Source organism: Podarcis melisellensis (genome assembly GCF_964234715.1).
Source record: "Podarcis melisellensis genome assembly, chromosome: 14".
Taxonomy (NCBI): Eukaryota; Metazoa; Chordata; class Lepidosauria; order Squamata; family Lacertidae; genus Podarcis; species Podarcis melisellensis.
In genome coordinates, this window is record NC_138546.1 from 24710234 (window position 1) to 24731067 (window position 20834).

The window sequence follows — 20834 nt, forward strand, 5'->3', positions numbered from 1 at the left end:
GGCAGAGGGAGAGCAGCCTTATTCTTCAGGAGGAACTTAGCAGCTCTCAATCCAGCTCAGGTAGCCCTGCCTGGCTCGGGGGCAGATTGTGTTGTCTGCCTCACAAAGGCGCTGATGCTATCTGGCCATGTTTGGGGAAGCAAGCCTTGAAGTGGGATTTCTTTTTAATAGGAAAAGGAGGCAGGCCTTTTCTGCCGCGGAATGCAAAACGCGCCGTCTCCTCGATATCATCCACAAGTTATTAAAAGATAACAAGAGCTACAAAGAGTCAATGGGAAATTATTTCAGGTACGCGCCACGCAGAGAGGAAATCACAGCTGGTAAAATACAGTAGATTATTGTGGGGCGGGATTTAGAGATGATGAATGCCCGAGACAGGCACCGGCCCAGGATTTCGATTCCTGCAAATATAACGTACATGGATATTTTGCCTTTATAGATTCTTGATGCTTAACCTACTCAATGCTTTTATTTGCATTGATCACACTTTATGGTATGATTAAATTTGTATGGAATGGAACCAATTACTTTTGTTTTACATTTATTGAATGTACTTTACGGGGAGACAAATTAACTTGCAGCAGTTAGTTTGATTAATCTGACACTGTGAAGCTTGACAGTCTGGGCTCTCAAGCAGCTTTTCAAGAATCTGCTTTTCTTGTTTTTTCCTTACTGGGAAGAAGCACCCGGACCTCACCTCTTCACACTGGCCAGGGGCTTCTGCAGCCCCTTCTTACCCTGAGGGGAGGGAGGAGAAGCAAGAACAACCATTTGTAAACAAATTCCCTTCTCCATTCTATTGCAACTTTTCTTCAGTCAATGCTTTATTGTTGTGATAATCTTATGTAAACTGCTTTGCAAGGTCTGCCTGGAAATCAGGATATCAATACCATAAATAAATAATAATCAAGTAAAAACAAAAAGGCATGCTCTGAACTGGGAAACATTTGACCCACAAGTCCCTACAAAGCTAGGCCTGTTTTGCCAGCGCTAAAATGAGGCAATATGGTACCGTCTAGATGATATTGTACATCAATTTCCAGCAGGAAGAGCCAATGGGATCAAGGATCAGGGAGATAGCAGTGTAAGAATACTGAATCAAACTGGTGGTTCATCAGGCCCTGAATTGACCTCACTGACCAATGCACCTGGCCTTGGAGACTTGAAGACTATAATTTTAGGACCCACCTTATTTCTGCAATTGTAGGTTGTTTAAAACTACTTTAACATTGTGTTTTAATTGTTGTGACCCTCCCTGGGACTTTAAGGTGAAGGGCAGGTAATTAATAATAACCAGAACAACAGTAGTAGCACTATAATATGCAATACTCTACCAATAACCTGACTGGAGAACTACATTGCAAAATTCAGAGAAGTGTAAATTTCGAAGGATGATTCTTGGTTTCAGTTTGCATCTTGCAGAACTGGCAAGTTTGCCTTCAGATGCACCCACTCCCATCCCCATGGTAAGAGTCCCAGGCTGCCCTCCTTTTTCGACAGCAAGTGACCTCCCCATACCAGTTGCCTTTCAGAACAGGCTGCAATGGCAGCGCACAAGGAGGGACCCCTCCCCAATCCTGCAGCAGCCCCACATGCAACCTTTATGTGATCATAGCACCCAGCACTGAGCCAGAAGGATGAAAGGCTTTGTGTCCAGCAGCTGGACACACAGAGAGTCTTAGCACCCAGAGAACTCCAGCAATAGAGAATGAGAAAGGCTCCAATGACCTGTGGGGTTCAGCTATCAAGCAAAGGCAGCAGATCCAGCTCCCAAAGAGGCAATAGTCAATGGGACAGGAACCCCACCCCCAAGTTGGGTCAAAGCAGGTAATAGGATGCAGTGGATGCAGAGTTACTCAGTAGCCCAATAGCCAGAGTATCCGGGTTCAGAACTATCTAGTGAGTAACCAAAGCAAGTCCAGACAGGGGCACAACTTCACTCATAGATGTATGAGATATTAAGGGTTCATCCACACTTCCAAGGAAACCGCAGGGCTGTGGGTTCGAGACCCACATTTGGCAAAAGATTCCTACCTTGCAGGGGGGTTGGACTAGATGACCCTCGTGTTCCCTTTCAACTCTACAATTCTAGATCTAGAGGCACAGGACAGGTGGAAGTGTGGACATTCCCTAAGGCTTCGTCCACATTCCTGTTTACTCTGCGTCCGGTGCACTCCCACTGCTGGTTTGGGAAGCACCCAATGTCCGCCACACTCCTTTCTTACAAAATACTGGATGTTGATGCATTTTCCTCCAAACCAGCTTCAATCCAAATTGAGAAAAAAGAATGGCCTCACTGTGTTTTAAGCTTGCCATTGTGTACACAGCCTAATAACTGACAACTCTCCTGCCTGGAGAGGTCATTCCTCAAGAGGAAGTACAAGAGAAATTTAATAAATAAACAGGCCAGCTGGATGCCTCCTCTTCTTCAAAGAGATCTCTCCCCCTCCTGTCTGCTGGCCTTTTCTCCTCCTCAGTGGGGGGGGGGGGAGTTGTAATGCTTCGGTGGTTTTAAAAGAAAGGAACCACGTGGGCATTGTGAGATTTTAGAGAGTGGAGGCAAAGGAAGATCTGCTAACAAGATGAATGTCATTTCAGGCCGATGAAAAAAAAAGCGAAGGCTCCCCGGCTGTCAGGGCCTCCGTTTCAACCTTTATGTTTACAAACCAAAAAGGGCAATTAGGTGTGGGAGAATAAATCTTCCTGAGCCTTTGCCGTTGGTCTTGCGAGGTTCATGCTCGACCTGCTGAGTGACAGGCAGCATTAGAGCCTTCCTCAGCAGCCGCGCCAGCTGCACGCGAAGGGGCCTCTGACATTTCTTCTCTCTGGCTGCCACTGGAGCCTAATCAAGACGTTTCCGAGAGCCCAGCCCAGCCATCCTGCCTTAACCTCCCTCCTCCCCTGCACTCCTGGTTCATTGCCAGAATCCACAATGCCTTGCATCGTCAACCCTGGGGTGCAAAGGAAAGAAACAGACAGATCTCTGGGCCAGCGGAGGAAGCAGAGCCTGGCCAGAGCCCCTGGGGTTCTCCAGACCCAGATATACAGCCCTGAGCAAAGAGGAAGATGCAGCAGAAGGGCTACCTGTGCCATACAGGTGACATGGGGGGGTATATGCCACAGTTTGCCAAACCACCCCATAGATTTCGCAGAAATAAACTGCAAGAACTGCCTTACTAAGGTCCATCTCTCCAGCAGCAGCAAATGCCCAGGTGCCTTTTGAAAAGCTACTGAAAGGTAGGCTTCCTTTAAACTGAAAAGCTACTGAAAGGTAGGCTTCCTTTAAACATGGAGGCTCCTATTAATTCTATCTCTCTACCATGAGAGCTGCCAAAGGATCCCACAGATAGAGGATTCCTTGGAGGCCACCGAGTCCAGCTTCTGCTCAAGGAAAGAAATCTAGATAGCAAAACCACCCATTGTTGTCGTCCCCCAACAGCTGCTGCTGCTGCTTGAAGACCTTGGGGGAGGCAAGTCCACCCACCCCTCTAGGCCATGGACTCCATTGTCAAACTGCCTTCACCATAGGAGGAAGAGCTGTGGCAGCTCAGTGGTATAGAGCACCTGCTTGGCATGCAGAAGGTCCTAGGTTAAATCCCCAGCAACATCTCTAGGCAGAGTTGGGAATGTTCCCTGCCTCAAACACTGCTGCCAGATTGTGTAGAGACACTCCTGGATAGACCCATGATCTGGGTCAGGATGAGGCAACTTGTTTCCTGAACGAGGGGTGTGCCCATCTGCATTTATCCAGTTGCTAACAAAATTATTGTTATGAGTTTGGGAGGGTCAGTCTGGATCATGCCCTGAGTCTTTCCAATTCTTGGGTGTGAGGAAGCGGAAAGCAGACTGGAAGCTGGAGACATAGATACATGCTTGCTCTGTGGTGGATCCAAAGCTGTAACTAATGGGGAAGCAAGATCTGTTGGGGTGTCAATGCTGTGAGCCCTTCCACCCTATGTTCAGGCTGTATATAAGTGTAAAGAAAACCATATATCCTAAAGACACCACAGTCTTTGCTTCATTCCAAGGAAACCGAACTCCGGGCAAGGGGTGGAATCCCTGGAATCTATCACCACTCAGAGATTGGGGTGACGAACTATGTCAAATGCTTTGCTGGAGACAAGAGAAATTACACCCACAGCATTCCCACAATCCACTAAACTAGTAGCTAACAACAAAAGTGATAAGTCAGACAGGATTTATTCTTGACCAATCTATCCAATATTTGCCCAGCTCTGTTCCTGTGGCACCTCGTCCATTTCCCAGAACTTTTCACCCATTATCCGGGATCATCTTCCATGAATTTCTCCAATTCTTTTCCTTTAAGCTCCCTAACCTATTGGTTCCCTAAACCACAGAAGAAGCACAAGGGAGCACTCAAATGTCACTACTATATTGAACAAGGGCAGAGAATGATTTACTTCAATAAATGCAAAGAAGTGAGACTGATGACCCCAACTGATAAACCCAGAGCCTGTATGAACTCTGAGTGCTTTGAGGGCCAGATAAGCAACTTTAGTCCAAAGGGGATATGAGTGGCGAAGACAGCAGAAGCATCTCTTGACATGTGATGGTCACATCAGAAGCGGAAAATAGAAAGGTCTAACTTTAAGGGCAAAAGTGGTGCTGAAACCTCCTAACAGTCACCAATAGGTTAGGGACCTTAAAGGAAAAGAATTGGAGAAATTTACGGAAGATGATCCCAGATAATGGTAGATATATAGCTCCCATATATCACAATCACACACATATATTAATCATGCAGTGGCTCCTAACCCTGATGTTCTACCTTCACAATTGGAGGCAGTCTTGTTTTTGAATGCCAGTTGTCAGGAACCACAAGATGGGAGAGGGCTCTTGTGCTCTGGTCCTGCTTGCCAGTTCCCCACTGGGGCATCTGGTTGGCCACTGTGAAGATATGATGCTAGACTAAATGTGGCCTGATCCATGCAGGCTCTTCTTATAGAAACCACAGATGGAAGGGTGCTCTTGTCTTGAGGTCCTGCTTGGGAGCTTCCCATTGGAGGCATCTGGTTGACCATGGTGAGAAGAGGGCTAGGTGGGCCCCTTTTGGCCTGGACCAGCATGCTCCTCTGTATGCTCTTCTATAGGTATAAGTTTATAAAGGACAAGCATCAAGGCCCATAGAACAGTGCAGAGGAAGTATGTACAGTTCATAAAGGGAAACTCAAGGCAGGTACATCAAAAAGCAGGAAACTAATAGGGTTAGACAATGTGGTTAGGCTTAGAACGTTGGTATGAAAACATCACAAGTGGTGAGGACACTTGATGGTGGGGAGAGGATGTAAGATTAATGGGAAGTGAAAAAGGAATGAGGGGTGTCTGAAATTCTACAAGCAGGGAAGAGAAGAAAAGGGAATCATTGAAACATAGAACCATAGCATTGGAAGTGACAGCAAGGGTCACCTGGTCCAACCCCCACAATGCAAGAATCACAGCTAAAGAATCACAGACAAATGGCCATGAAAGGAGATGGGTGGGGGTCCCTCCTGTAGTCAAGGAGGGGAGCCACCACAACTAGCGGTTGTGTAACTCTATCCGTCTATATTTCCTCTAGAGGTCCATCATTTTCTTGTTTTGTTCACAAGATCTGTGGGCTTCTATTCTTAAAGCTGCCGGTGCTGTTCAATTCAGAGGTTGAGTGAAATATCTAGGACTCATCAGTCATGGGGCCTGTGCCTGTTTGAGAGCCTCTGGATGCAATATGTCTAAAATCAACTCCAACTCACCCGGGTCATTTCTTTCCCTCTCACTTTAATACTGGAAGTGAGCCTAACTGAGAGGAAAGAACAGGGCATGGGCTGGAAGAGCTGTGAAGAGGGAAGCAGTGCCAGCCATTCTCCCCAAGAGCTTTTAAAATCATAGCCTTCCCCTTGTGATAGAGAGAGATCCAAGTTTACACTCATTGCTCCAACAGAATAGCCAGCCAGCAAAGTGACAAAGACCATGTCTCCATGGGGGAAATGCCCACAGAGCGATGTGGCTCCCCAGAAATTGCCTTTTATGAATTGGAGCTGCAGGGAGACATGTGCATTTCACAGCTGCCTGCCCCTGGCAAATAGAAGAGTTCTGCCTGGTGCTGAGCCTCACAAACTGAAACACAAATCCCAGCCAGTTACAGCCCAACCCATATTGAAAGGAGAAGCAGTCGACAAAGAAATGCCTTTGCTGCTGGATTTGAAGACCTGCCAGGCTTGTCAACAATTTCTCCTTCAATACTGAAATATGGCAGCATGCTGCTGAAAAGTTGAATTGTGGCCCCTTAATCTGGCAGCTATGGGTACCACAGCCCCAAACCAGGCTCTCTCTTCCTCTCCACCTGCCTTTCCCAGTTCTGTTTCTTTGGATCGTATTCCGTTCTAGGAAGGGTTGGGGGGCACTATGACTTTTGCCCCTTCCCTTCTCTCTTCCCTGCTTTGCAGCCCAATGGAAAATTGCAGCTGCTCCAGAGCTGCTTCCATCTGCTGTTGCTTCAGGCGAACAAAACTACACAATATGGTTGGCTGTTTATCTTTCATATTTGCAAAGTCTCCCTGACACTGTGCAGACAGTGCATGGAGAACTACAAGAGGAAGGAGTCTCTGGAGAAGAGCAATCTGAGACAGGGACTCAGAAGCAAGTTTTGTAGCAAAGCTTCCTCACAGGCCCACGTGTCAAGGATTGCAGCCAACGGCCATGCAGAACCACCGCAGCAACACTGGCCTTGCCTTTCAGCTCCAACTGCCATTAAAAGGCCATCCCAAAAGGAGTCGGTTGGAGGCAACCTGCACATAGCCTGCAAGGGAGAGGGGGTTTCATTCAGTGTGTTGCTGAAATGATGACAGCATCCAGGGCCCCTCTTGGTTTGTTGATGGGCATAAACGAGTGGGGCAGACGAAACGCAAGGAGCTGGCTCAGAAGCAGAGAGTCCGTGGAGCACCAGCTGCCTGAAGAATTACTCCGGTGTTTACAGGATAGCTTGTGAATCCATTTTCGATTTTTAAAAATGAGAAGTTGATTCACATTGCAACAAGTCATAATCAGGTTTCTGTATGTGATACAGGAGATAAAGGCAGACAACAAATGCTGGTATTTGTTCAGGTGAGATTGCATACTAATGAGCCGCTTCTCTCAGATTCAGCCAAAAAGGAAGAGTGTGCCAGGAACCAGAATTAAATTCAAAGGGTAAAAGAAATCTCTGAAAGACAAATGGGCAACAGCCAGTGTTATTTCAGGAAATTGTGGACAACTGAGGAAGTAGGATCAAGTCCCCGCCTTGTAGCCAAGACCAGGGCAGGCAAGAAGCACACCCCTCCATCCCCTTAGCTCCTCCAGGGCACAGGGCAAGAGGTCTGAGATGGGCAGAACTTTGCAACAGGATGGGCTTAGATGGTCCAGCACAAGCACCACTGGTGCTTCCAGCCCCCAGCCCCCTAGACCCTGCCAGAGCCTCATGTCTGCTTCCCAAAGCCCTCAAGCAGGGTGACATATTGCCAAGATCTGCCCCTGGGTATTGCCTCCCAAAAGTCTCCTGCAGCAAAGACTAGGAAATGGCACATCAAGGGCTGAGTGAGTGACGGCCAGGAAAGGTTCCCCCATGCACCTTGAGGGTTGATGGATTGTATCATATCTGTTCCAAGATTCAACAGCTCAAAGATGATCAAACTTTTGGATATTTTGCTGACTACTGTTGTAGCACATCCTTTGACATTTGGAATGCAAGAGGAGAGAGGCTTCCAGCACCAGCTTTGATGTTGTTACGGAAATGTTTATGCAGAGATGTCCAAAAGAGATCAAGAAAGACAAGTCAAGGAAGTAGGTGGAGGCCAATTCTGTTTGCTTTTTTGCTGCCCTTCATCACTCATTCAAGGTCAAGGCACGCTGTCAGCACCAACCATATTTTTTACAGGTCCAGGTCAACACATTTCACCTTAGATGGATGCAGTGTTTGAATGGGTGTATTCTGAGAGAAAACAGAGAACAAGAGTTCATCCACACTTCTGCTTATGCCATGCCTAGAAAGCATGGGTCTGAGTGGTTTTCCCCTTGCCCCACTCCTTCCCAAGGGAAAACCCACTCTCTAGTGATAGATTGGAACCAATGGCGATCCAGGGAAAACCTAAATTGCCATTTGCTCTGACTAAGTGCTAAAGAGCAGTTTTTCGGGGGGAGGGGAGCAGTGAGAGAAGAGGAAGTGCGGATGAACCCCAGGTCAGAGCTGGAAAAGTTTCTGTCTCTAAACACTCCTTGCATGTGCACCATGCCTTGAAAATATCGTGCTAAAATTCCTGCTTAATAGTTTCTGCAACAGACTCAACTCCCTTGCATTTGATTGCCACCAACTTGGGTGAGAAGAAATGGCATATCCTGGTTGCTTTCCATGCCTAGATGGGGGTGTGGCATGACAAGGTTGTCATGTGTCAAAGGTACAGGAAGAAACCTATGCAGATGAGAATCTCTCACATCAGAGCTGGGGGAAATTGAGACAGTGTCCCATTGGGGGCTGGGGCAGTTCCCTGCTGTGGAATACACTGTGGGATGACCTTCTGGGTGAAATTTGGGGCCATCTGTTCCCATTTCTCTTTTGGAGAGGATGAAATGTTTACTGTTTCTGCAGGTCAACAGCTACTGAGTGGGGTTTGCTGCTGTTCCTGTTGGTTTTTATCGCATGTAACAATTACTGTATTGATTTCATTTTAGTATTTTATTGGAATTCACCTCCAGCCTTGAAAAGAAGGGATGTGATTTTTTAAAAACAGAGGAAGTACGGAGTAGTGTTCTTTTGTGAAAAGGCCCACGTGAATCGGCAGGAACACAAATAGTGAGGATTTTGATCAAATGCCTGCCTGTTCCAGCATGTGGAAGGAGTCGTCTGTGTCCCAGGATTATTTCTGCTCAGTAAATGTTCCATCAAAAGTTCAAAAGAGTCCCTGTGTCAAGTGGGTCACCTTGGCAGGGAGGAAGAACTTTTTCAAGGTAAACCCTCAGATGGCTCACAAGATCCACCCCCCTTCCCTCCCAACTTCAAAACAACACAAGAACCTCTAACAACGTTATTATTCCAGGCATGGCCAAGGGATTGTGGAAGGGGGCGAGAGCTGCATTGACAAGCACAGATAAAGAGGCGATGAAGGGCGGCTGCTAATTCTTTGCCAGAGTTATTACACATGAAGGAGTTTTATAGATCACCGACTGCAAAAATTATAGGTACATAAAGAGGTCACCAGATTTTCCAGGATTTGCTTCTTGCTGCCCAAGTGAGGAAGTGGAGGGTGCTGGGTTCTTTTTTGGAGGGTGGAGAATCTGAACCGCAGGGCATGAAAAGAGGAGTAAGATGCCTCGCCTACGTCACATGTGAACATGGCTTGTGACTTGGTTTTCACTGTCCTCAGGGCTTTTTTCAGGCAGAACTCACCAGAACTGAGTTCCACCACCTCTTTGGTGCATTCCGGCACCTCTTTGTAGCATACTGGCAGCTGTGTTATGGCACGGCACCCAGAACTGTGTGTCAGAGGCTTTGGGCTGCATGCTGCTTATGGTTTTTTGTTGGAGGCTGTTGAGCTTTTGTTCCCCCTACAAAAATCTCAGCAACTTAGAGTTGTCTGTCAAAAAAAAGTGGAAGTTCCTGCACCTCTTTTTCTAGGAAAAAAAAGCACTGACTGTCCTGCTCTTGAGTCATGTAGTTACTTTGTGCCTTGCATCAGTTTGTTTGTATGAAAAGTCCTTGCAAATGTGCTCTGGTGCAAGTCCAACCAGAAAACTATCACCCAATGAGCTTGCTGATTATGCAATGCCAGAAGAAGCTTCAGCCTCCAAAGTCCTCCCACCCATAGAACTAGCAAGAGAGAAGCCCTAGAAGGATCACATCAAACTCGGCAAACAAGAGTCCAGCTCATACACAAAAATATTTCTAAATAAAATGAAAACAAATGAGATTTTCATAAAGCAACAGGTTCCAATTGTTTCATGTTACAAAACTTCTAGATGGGATGTGGCCCCTGGCTGGAGGCCCTCAATATGGCCCAATCACCTTCATATCATTTGCAGAGCATGCAAGGCCCTCTTTTTCTTCTCCTCCACTACTTCCTTGTCTGTCATAACTCTTCTACCTTGTAGGAAGGTAGAATCCCCAAGTTCTCATTTTCTGGGCCAGTCATCTCCTCCCTCCCCCTCTAGGCTCTCCCCACTGTACTTTGTTGCTGTTTCTATGAGCTCTGAAGCTCCATTCATCATTCCTGAACTTGCTTTGGGTCTTCAGTGCCTCCACAGGCTGTGTTATGTGGGGAAGAACAGCTTTGGCCTGCTAATCGCATCTGGCACCTCCATTCTTCATAAGGAGGCTGGCCTGGGCATGGTAGGGAGAGAGAGAGAGAGAGAGAGAGAGAGAGAGAGAGAGAGATGCAGAAACAGTCTTGAAATTCTGCTGGAAGTTTAATGCAGCAGGCTGATCAATGACACTTCATCAGCAAAGTTCACAGGATCAATTCCCAGCATGGATGGCGCAGCAAGGAACTCGTGGGCCCCTCCCTGCAAGGATTGACAAATGGCCTAGCAAGTGGCTGAGCTCTTCTCCTGCAAGACTTTGACATTCCCCTCCCTTGCTGTGTTGCCAAGTCTCACAGGGCCTGGGTGCTGTCCCTTGGAGCTGACCAAGGTGTCAGTGGAAGCAGGAGGAGAGCCTCCCAGGTGCAGCCTCAGTGGGGAAGGGCTCTCATGGCTCAGCAGTAAAGAGACCTGCTTGGCACCCAAAAGGTTCTGGGTACAACCCCCAATAGCAGCATCTCCAGGTAGGACTGGGAAAGAGATCCTGTCTGAAATGGCAGAGGGCTACTGCCTATCAGTTTGGACAAGGCTGAGATAGATGGACCAAGGAGGGTTGCATAAGGCAGTTTACTGTGTTTGTTATTGGTTGCTTAACATATTTTTGTGATTAGCTGGCTTCTGGATAGCCAGTGACAGGGGCTGGGGGGGGGACCATCCAAAAAGAAGGGGCAGAGACTGCAAGACCCCACCATCTTACACAGGGCATACCCTAAGCCAAGGACTCTTTCTCTGGCCCCTGAGATGCTTCTGAAGCCAGACCACATCTTCTCACTGGCCCTGATCCATGCACTCCTCATGTGCTTTTGTCTGGGTGGAATATGTCCTTGCGTCCCCTTCCGTGCCTAGATGGGGTGGGAGGAGTGTGTGTGTGTGTGTGTGTGTGTGTCTGTACATCTTGTCTCTTCATCTATCCACTTGTCTGTCCAATCATCTGTCTGTTGAAATGTCTGGCTTGACTGGTTGGAATATGTTTCCTGTACAGAATGTTTGAATTACACCTGTTTCTCCACCCATTTTTGCCTCTGACCACACCCACCATTGGCATGTGGCCCCTGGAAGGTTCCTCACAAGGGAAAGAGGCCCTCAGGCTAAGAAGATTCATTACCAGGGTTTCCATAAGCAGAAGGTCTCGTCACGCAAGACTTGGGAGCAGGAGAACAGCCTGTTTAGAAAGAGTGTTTCCAATAATGTCCTAAGCAAGCTTTTCGGCAGTGGAGACCTAGGATCCTGGAGCAGAGAAGTGTGGCTATTGCCCCTTTCAAGCCCAATAGGGATTGGAGTCATGTGGCTCCTTCTGGAATTGTGTCCTCCAGCGAAGGAGGCACAACTGGGATGGCCCTTCCAAGAGACCTTCTGAGTCCTTCTCAGATCATAGAATCATAGAATCATAGAGTTGGAAGAGACCACAAGGGCCATTGAGTCCAACCCCCTTCCAAGCAGGAGGTCAACTAGTGGGTTGGCAGAATGGCAGGCACAGAATATCCAGAGCAAGCTGCAGTCACTGCAGACCAAGCCCTCTGAATGCAGGTGTAGAAGAAGCATCCAATGGGTGGCTCGGGGGGGGGGGGGAACCCAAGGGATGCTCAGCCAGTGAAGTAGCCGAGCCACCCAGACTAGTAAGGAGTCCTGCAACTGCTCTTTGGCCTGAGCTTCAGCAGGGGTAGCCTCTTTGCTCATGGCTCATTTTAGGGATGGGTTTCTGCCCTTAAATCCCTCAGCAGACCCTTTAGGATGATGACCCACTCCCTAACGCTTCATCAAAGACTGGCAGCCATCCTTTCAGAACACCTGATAGAGGGCTGATCATTGGCTCCAAGCTGAGAGCTGCCCTCCTCCCAAAAACAGGACTGAGAAGGTCAATGGTCAAGTCAGTCCATGGCAGCCCTTGTGCCACTGCAGACCCCTCAGGACTGGTATTCCCCCACAGGCAGCTCTTGTGGGACCCAGAATTTTGCATTATCCAGAAAAGTTGGGTGTCTGCACCCAAAATTAGGGCATCCACCCTACACTGCTTGTTGTAGCATCTTCCAAGCTCTTTCGTACTTCCCAGCCATTGCCTGCCAAACAAAGGCATCTCTCCCTCTCTCTCTCCCTCCCTCCCTCTCTCCACCTTTCGATGCCATCCCATTGTTGCCAACAACACTTGGCAGGACAGGCCTCCATTACTCAGGAAGGCAAGTGAAATTGATTGTGGTTGAAACATCCCTTCTGAAATCAAGCCAGCTTCTCATTTATTGCTCTGTGAATAAATTCGTTTTTTCCCATGGTGCCCCCAGGGAGCAGGCACACCATACACAGAGAGATAGAGAGCAAGGAGAGGGTCACAGTAGCCATCTATATCGCTTGCCAGCCAACCTCAAAGGCAGGTGAGGGCATTGTGCTGCCTGAATGCAGAGGTCAAAAGAGTGTGTCTCCCTCACTATAGGAGAAGCAGAGGATGCTGCCTCCATTGTGACGGCAGCCACCACACACAGGAGCCACTAAACAATGCTGAAGAAGTTGCCCTGGCCACCTCCCACCCTCTTTTTCCAGAGGAAAGGAAATGTGTGTGCCATGAATGGGCCAGTGAGGAGATTAATGGACCTTTCACAGAGCAGCTCCCACCTCTTCGCCTGTGCTATACAAGTTTTCAGCCAAGGATAATTTAATGGTCAGGTGTAACCTGTTAGAACAATGCTGAACACCTGCCTGGTCCTCGGCTTAATTTATGGCTCCCTTGAAGAATTGAGGTGGGGGAGTGCAGTAACAGGAAGAGAGGGCTGCAAGGGGGAGGGGAGGAATCTGTTCTCATACTTCCTCATTCACACGTTCCAAAACAATATAGGAAGCAGAAAGGCCACATTTGGAAATTTGCACTTGTATGGATTTTGCAAAAGGGTTCACCAGTCAAGGACACAAATGGATACACTGGCAGGGAAGTGTGCACAATCCAGCACAGGGGAGTGAAAATAACAAACAAAAACACATTATCTGGGGGGGGGGGAATGTATTGCAAAAGTGTGAACTTTAGGCCAAATTGCATGTTAAAATGTGTATATTAGGATAAATAATTCTTCTTCTTAAAATATAAATATATAAAATATAAATATTAAAAGTGTGTATATTTGGATAAATTCATGCTAAAATGGTGGTGATTTTTCATGAGGACTTTTTTTAAAAAAAATGCAAATGGATGTGGAACAGCAGGGAAGTGAAGGTAGGAAAAATGAAAAACCAGGAAAACCAAAACTGACAGACTCACCCCACCCCCAGCATCAACAACCCCACACTGGCCGTGCCCCCTCCCCAGTGTTCCCCCTCCCCTCCCTGGTCTGGAGCTGAAGAGAACCTCAGTCCAAGGAGCACACTCTGCCCGGCTAGGTGAGATGCCTCAGCTTTCTATTTGTTTTTTTTATTATTAAATATTTTCTTGGGTTACAGAAGTAAAGAGTTCAGCTGTCTTGCCAAATCCACCCTAGAGTGGAAAACAGGCTAGTTTTGCCTGAGGAAACAAGGGCCAGATGCAAGGCCATTTGATGCTTTAACGTGACCCCAACCCACAACTCATACTTTCCAACTCACACTTTCCGACACAATCCATGGGCCCAAATACAGCCATCATTCAAAATTCCCACTTCTCCCCAAACTCCGCAATGCAGTTCTCCAAACATGACCTGCATGTTCCAAGACGCATGTACTAGACTAGAGAAAAGCATGCATGAAAATGCAGATATTGGTGAAAGTAACAGTAAATAAAAGTGCATCACCTGAGGGGAAATGGCTTGCGAAAATCATGTGCAGATTAAGTGAAGTTGCATAAAAATGTGAACATTAGAAGAAATCCACACTTAGATGCTGATGAGAGGTTGGGTTTTAAAATAATAATAATCATAAACTGATGCCAAATTATAGAGAAGTAAAGATTGGGGAAATGTTAATTGAGAAAAATGCAGCAGCAGAGAGTCATCGTGCCCTAGTGAGGTTCTAAATGTCCTCCTCCCATCTCAGAATTGCTGTTAAACTGAAACCAGGGACTCTTGTCCTCCTGACAGCACAATCTTTGCTCTTGGGGTGAATCACAGCTGCATCAGCTTACAAGGGAATAAAGCAATTATTTAGCACTTGTATTCATTACGTGCTGACAGAAGACTCGTTGTAACCCAACTCACCCTCATTGTCAAGAGGAGCAAACTACCCTCTGATCAGTACGCAGAAGCTCTCCGGGAAAGCCATGATGGCTGCAGGCCCACCGTGCATCTCCCCAGCAGAGGCAGTTTTAGGGTAGCGAAAACGGTTCAGCCATCCCAGGTGCCATACTGCAGGAGGCCCCACAATAATGCTGTAGAACGTAGCACAAAAGGGAGCTGCTGAAATCTGAGAGCCTAAAGTCCACCACTGTCCCCAGAAGCAGCTTCAGAGTAATTTGGTGAGTTTCATCAATAATAATAATAATAATAATAAATACTTTATTATTTATACCCCACCCATCTGGCTGGGCTTCCGCAGCCACTCTGGGCGACTTCCAACAAAATATTAAAATACAGTAATGCATCAAACATTAAAAGCTTCCCTAAACAGGGCTGCCTTCAGATGTCTTCTAAAAGTCTGGTAGTTGTTGTTCTCTTTGACATCTGGTGGGAGGGCTTTCCACAGGGCGGGTGCCACTACCGAGAAGGCCCTCTGCCTGGTTCCCTGTAACTTGGCTTCTCACAGTGAGGGAACTGCCAGAAGGTCCTCGGCGCTGGACCTCAGTGTCTGGGTAGAACAATGGGGGGTTCAGCTGCCAGGCTCTTTGCAAAATGGCACTGGAGTTGGTGGCCCTCATTGGTGTAGGCCGTCAATTGTGGAGTGCCGTCTCTTCTTCTGGTAGCAGGGAGCCTTTCTAGCGGCCAATCACCTTGGATCTGGGGTGAGCTGCTATCCCCCAAAGCTCTGGGATGAGGCACAAGTGAGGCCTGCAACAAAATGTTGCTGCACGTCTTCTTTCTTTCCTTAGCTAGGAGAGCGCCTGCTCAGGGTTCCAGCCAGCCAGCGTTGCCCTCCCTCCCTGCCTAGACGAGACAGCATAGAGTTGTCTTGAGGGTGGCAGCAGCGTCAAGTCTCCCTGAGAGCCTTTCCCGGTTAGTGCTCTGGGCCAGAGGCTGCCCAGCCGAGCGTTGACAGAGTACGCCAAACCTGTCTCTCCAATCAGCCTGTTTGTAATTCTTGGCAAACACACACATCTTTTGGCCTCCCTGGGCATGTCCAGAGCCCCATGGGAGGAGGCGCCGCTCGCATCCACATGGCTTACAAATGACAGGCAATCACACCGCTAGCAAAGGGCAGCTGGAGAGCTGCAAATCCAGACACTGCACCACGCTAAACTCTTGTAATCTAGCCTGAGACATCAGATCTACAGACATAAATCCTGTAAATACCAGGCTTGACATGAGCCTCTGGTCCTGCTGCCCCACCAGCCTGCCAGGCAGCTGCACTTGGGGACAGGAGATGTGCCGAGCAGCAGGTGGTGGACCAGCTGGACCATCCTCCTGCAGCTTTTGCAAGACTTAACTTTCCGCCCACTGGTGATGACGGGTAACTTTTAGACGTCAGGAGAGAACAGATGGGAGGCTTGTGGTGCAGTGGGGCATCCAGTCCACACCTCCCTGGCCCCCACCTCATGACCAGTGCAGGAGACAGGATGGCCCTGAGTCTCAGCTGGCACAGGCCCTTGGTGGGTCACTTTTCCTGCATTCAACTGAGCGCTAATGGTAGGATAGGTATAGACACCGCCCCTTAGGAATTTCACCACCTGCAATTGCATTTCACAATTTGTATATCGCCTTTCTGTATTAGTATACACAAGGTGGTTTACAGCCACAAAATATGCAGCAAAGAGCACACACCTTATAACACTCTGATCCAATACAAAAAATCATAATAAAACATAACTTTAAAATGGAACAATTTATATTCAATTAGAATATAATTGTTCTTGTTTAGTTGTGTCCAACTCTTCGTGACCCCATAGACCAGAGCATGCCAGGCACTTCTGTCTTCCACTGCCTCCCGCAGTTTGGTCAAACTCATGCTGGTAGCTTCAAGAACACTGTCCAACCATCTTGTCCTCTGTCATCCCCTTCTCCTTGTGACCTCCATCTTTCCCAACATCAGGGTCTTTTCCAGGGAGTCTTCTCTTCTCATGAGGTAGCCAAAGTATTGGAGCCTCAGCTTCATGATCTGTCCTTCCAGTGAGCACTCAGGGCCGATTTCCTTCAGAATGGATAGGTTGGATCTTCTTGCAGTCCACGGGACTCTCAAGAGTCTCCTCCAGCACCACAATTCAAAAGCATCAGTTCTTTGGCAATCAGCCTTCTTTATGGTCCAGCTCTCACTTCCATACATCACTACTGGGAAAACCATAGCTTTAACTATATGGACCTTTGTTGGCAAGGTGATGTCCCTGCTTTTTAAGATGCTGTACAATTAATAATTACTAAATTATGATCAATAAAAATAACTCTGGGGTTGACTTACATCCCCCAGAGCCCTTGTGCCGCATTGTAGGACAAAGCTTCCAGTGTGCTTTGGGAAAAAACCCCTGACAGGCAGGCTAGTGCTGGGGGTGCAAGGCAGGCCACGTGGGTGGCACACCTTGCTCTGTCCTCCAACAGAAAAGCACAGCCAAAAGTCTCAGGAGGAGCAAGCAAGGGGCTGTCATGGCTGCCCTTCTGGGATCTGCCACCAGAGGCAGTCATCTCACTCTGCCCAGCTCCCACCTCCTGTCTAGCCTTCTGTCCTTACAATGGCCAATCAGAAGACCCCAAAAGGAAAGCCACAAGTAGAATCCGAGTGCAACAGCAGCAGTTCTTCCAACTTGAAATTCCCAGCAACTGGTATTTGGAAGCACGACTGCCTCCAACAGTGGAGGCAGAGCATAGCTACCATGGCTAGTAGCCACAGATAACTTTACCTTCCATTCATTTGTCCAATTCACTTTTAAAGCCATCCAGGTTGGTGGCCATTACTACAGTATATCCTGTGCATGCAAATTCCTTAGTTTAGCTGTGCGCTGCACAAAGAAGTCCTATCTTTTGCCTCCTGCTGAATCTGCCAACATCCAGTTGAGTTCCGGGTGATGGACTCAGTGCCCCCCTTTGCTTCAGTCCAGGAGCAGAGACCTCCTGCTCTTCTTGCATGCTGATTAGGGAGGCGTCACCTAAATCACTCCCAGCTGCAAGTGTTGCTTGGTGGCATCAACCGCATGGCAAGACGTGCTTATTAATCAGTCCTTGGAAGAGCCCCGATCAAGGGAAGTGAGGACAAGCATTAAATCACGCTTGAAATGCTCTGTTTGTCTGACGGCAGAAAACAAAGGGTTCCATTACTTCATTAATTAAATGGGCCTGTCTTAAGAAGTGCCTGTCTGCGAGTGGGAGGTTTGGGGGAGGTGCCTTGCCAGTTATCTTCTCCCTTGTTCTCAACTAGCTGCTCTTTACAGGCCTTCCATTTCTGTCTATTAAGTGGACAGGGCTTTGCAGTCATTCAAAAATCATCAAATGATTTTGGGGGGGAGAGATTGTTTCATTTGCCTGTCTTTCAGGGTGCTTGTGAGCAGGCACACCAACTCTAGGAGGCGTAACCCCCTTGATGTTTGTTTGAAAGGGTCCTGGCCCACTCAATGTTGAGGGGCCCAGCGCACGGGACAGGACACCATGGATAGGTGCACCAGCCTGCGCAGTATCTGGAGATGCCATCAGGATCACTGTGGCCTGGTGCACGGTCACACCAGCCTGCACAGCACTGGTAGATGCTGCATGGACCGGCCTGCACAGTGTTGGGAAACGCACATGACATCATGTGATGTGTGATACACATGTGGCGTCACATGCGTGCAATGCGCGCTGGGTCCCCTAGATCTTGGGGGCAACCTGGTGCCTCCGATTGTGAGTGCCAAATCCTACAAATTTGCAGCCTTCCCAAATGCCCGCTGCAATTCCTGAAGACACCCCCTCCAACAGCATCCTAGGCTGGGCTTTGCTATAAGCATGGAAAGGCAAGTAGCAGCCTACCGGGCACCTGACAAAAGCACATTTCTTAAAGTGCAGTCTTTGTACAGTACTTTTAAAGAAATTAGTGTGGAAATTGTTTGTTTGTTTGTTGTTTGTTTTAAAGAAAAAAGGTAAAAAGATATTTCTTGAAGAACAGAACCAGTGAATATGGCAGCCTAAGTAGCCAATCTCCCCTGCTTCTTGTGATTCAACATGGCTTCTTGAATCTTGAATATCCTGAGGTGATATTTTGCCATCATCAAGTGGACTCCCAAGTGTTTGGGTAGCCCAGGAGGTCTCAGAGGGCTAGGTAAAGGTTTAAAGGTTCAATGCATTTGGGGGGATGGGCAAAGGGGGGGAGGGAGGGAGGCCCTGTCCCCAGCAAGCATTTACTTATTTCATTTATGAATTGGTTCCCTTGAAACATTCCACAGTGATTTAACAGTAAAGATGTATATAAGTCCCATTCCAAGTCCAAGACAGTTACAAACTAGAATCATAGAACTGTTGAGCTGGAAAGGGCCATGAAGGTCATTTAGTCCAATTCCCTGCAATGCAGGAATCTTTTGCCCAATGTGGGTCTCAAACCCACAACTCTGCGATTAAGAGATTCATGCTCTACCAACTGAGCTAAATGGCTTGTTGGAAAAGAAGGTCTTCCACAGGCCTTGGAAAAGAAAGGTCATAGAGATGGTGCCAGCCTGTTCTGTGAACCGCTTAGACGCCGGAGCAATTGACTGAGTGGGATGTAATTTTTGTTAAACTAAATAAGTGAAATAGGTGATGGGAATGACGTGGTCAGCCCAACCGCGCACTCACCGGAACTCATTCCCTGAAAAACAATGGAGAAGAAAACCTTTGGAGAGTTGGAGGAGAAGTTTTGGCACCACTCCAGTTGGGAGCAAGGCATTCACTGTGCCTCTTTGGCATGGAGGGAGCCCTGCCTGGATGGGCCAGTCATCTGCTTTGAGCTCTATGGCAGCCATTTATGCTGTGTTCCTGTATGTATTGGGGAGGGAGGTGTGTGCAGTGGAGATGGGAAAACTCCGTGGGAGGGTGATGCTGGTCCTCTATTTACTAGACCAATTGAGGTTTGTAAATCTCCCATCGAGGATGTTTGCTTAGTGGCCTCTCCTGAGCAGCCCTGCAGCAATATTTCCCAGCAGTGAGTGCAATTTACTCCCTTGTGCCCTGGACATGATGTCGGGGACCGAAAGCCTCCTGTGATGGATGTCCAGGGCCCTGCTGGGAATCCAGCCTGCCTCGATCTGGCCTCTAATTGCTTTGGCATTTTCCTCTGGCTGGGCTGTTGTGTCTATTAGCAGGTGCCAACCTCGGGAGAGCCCAAGCGCCTGAAAGCCCCAGCAGAGGCTTCTCTTGAAAAGAGAACAAGCAGATTTGGAGAGGCCAATTTCAACAGGACCACATAGCAGGGAGAGAAAAACTCTCCTGCTGTCGGGGACTGGGCAGAGGAGGAATGGGGGAGACCCCCCTCCCAACCCCTCCAGGGAGGAGGAAGAGGAAGACACTATAGATTTACAACAGTGGTTACAACAGAGGTCACAGTTCAGAGGCAGATGAGGGGGAAAGTTGGGAGATAATGAGAGAGGTGGAGGCAGGACCGGAACAGCAGCTGACTGACACGGTGTCTTTAGAAAGCATTCTAGATCCCCCATTTCCCAGAACCCAGTAAGCCTTAAAAGTAGGAGCTCAAGTTCCTCTAAGACAGAGGGCACATAGCAGCACCCATAGAAGTGACGAATGAGGAAGTGGGAGAGATGGGGTGGTGGAGATTCACTCGGTACAATGCCATTATCCAAGAGGCTGGGTTCCATAGCCTCTCTCTGTAATATTTAAATAAAAAAGGATGGTAAGAAACTTTTCCTTGTCTTTATAATTTCCTGGGCAACCATTCGGGAGCCACTGACAGCATCCTGACACCCGCAGTCCCTCACACTCCACAGCTGCTCAGGATTTTCCACAGCTGCTACTTGCATAGCCAAAAAAAAAGGTGTGCATTAACTGTATTCACACATTAAGTCTCCAGTCTGGTTTGGCCCTAAGTACATGGCAGACGTTGAGTCTGAGCCTCCAAATGCTTCCTTTGAAGGAAGACCCACCTCTGCCAGACCCTCCAAGTGTCCCTATTTCCCAGCAACACTCCCAGATTTACAGAAGCCATCCCAATTTTGAATTTCATCCTGGAATATCCCAGTTTTCCTTAGGACATTCCTACTTTCTTTGGAGAAATATTGGAGCGCATAGAGTTCTCCACTTCAGAGCCATATGAAGACATGCCTTTATAGGGAAGTTTTCTCATGTTTAATGTTTTATTATGTTTTTATATAATTGTTGGAGGCCACCCAGAGTGGCTGAGGCAACCCAGTCATATGGGTGAGGTGTTGTTGTTGTTAATCAGGACGTCCCTATTTTCATCAGAGAAACGTTGGAGAGTTTGCACTGCTGCTGCTGCAACACCAGACTATAACACAGCTCATTTCC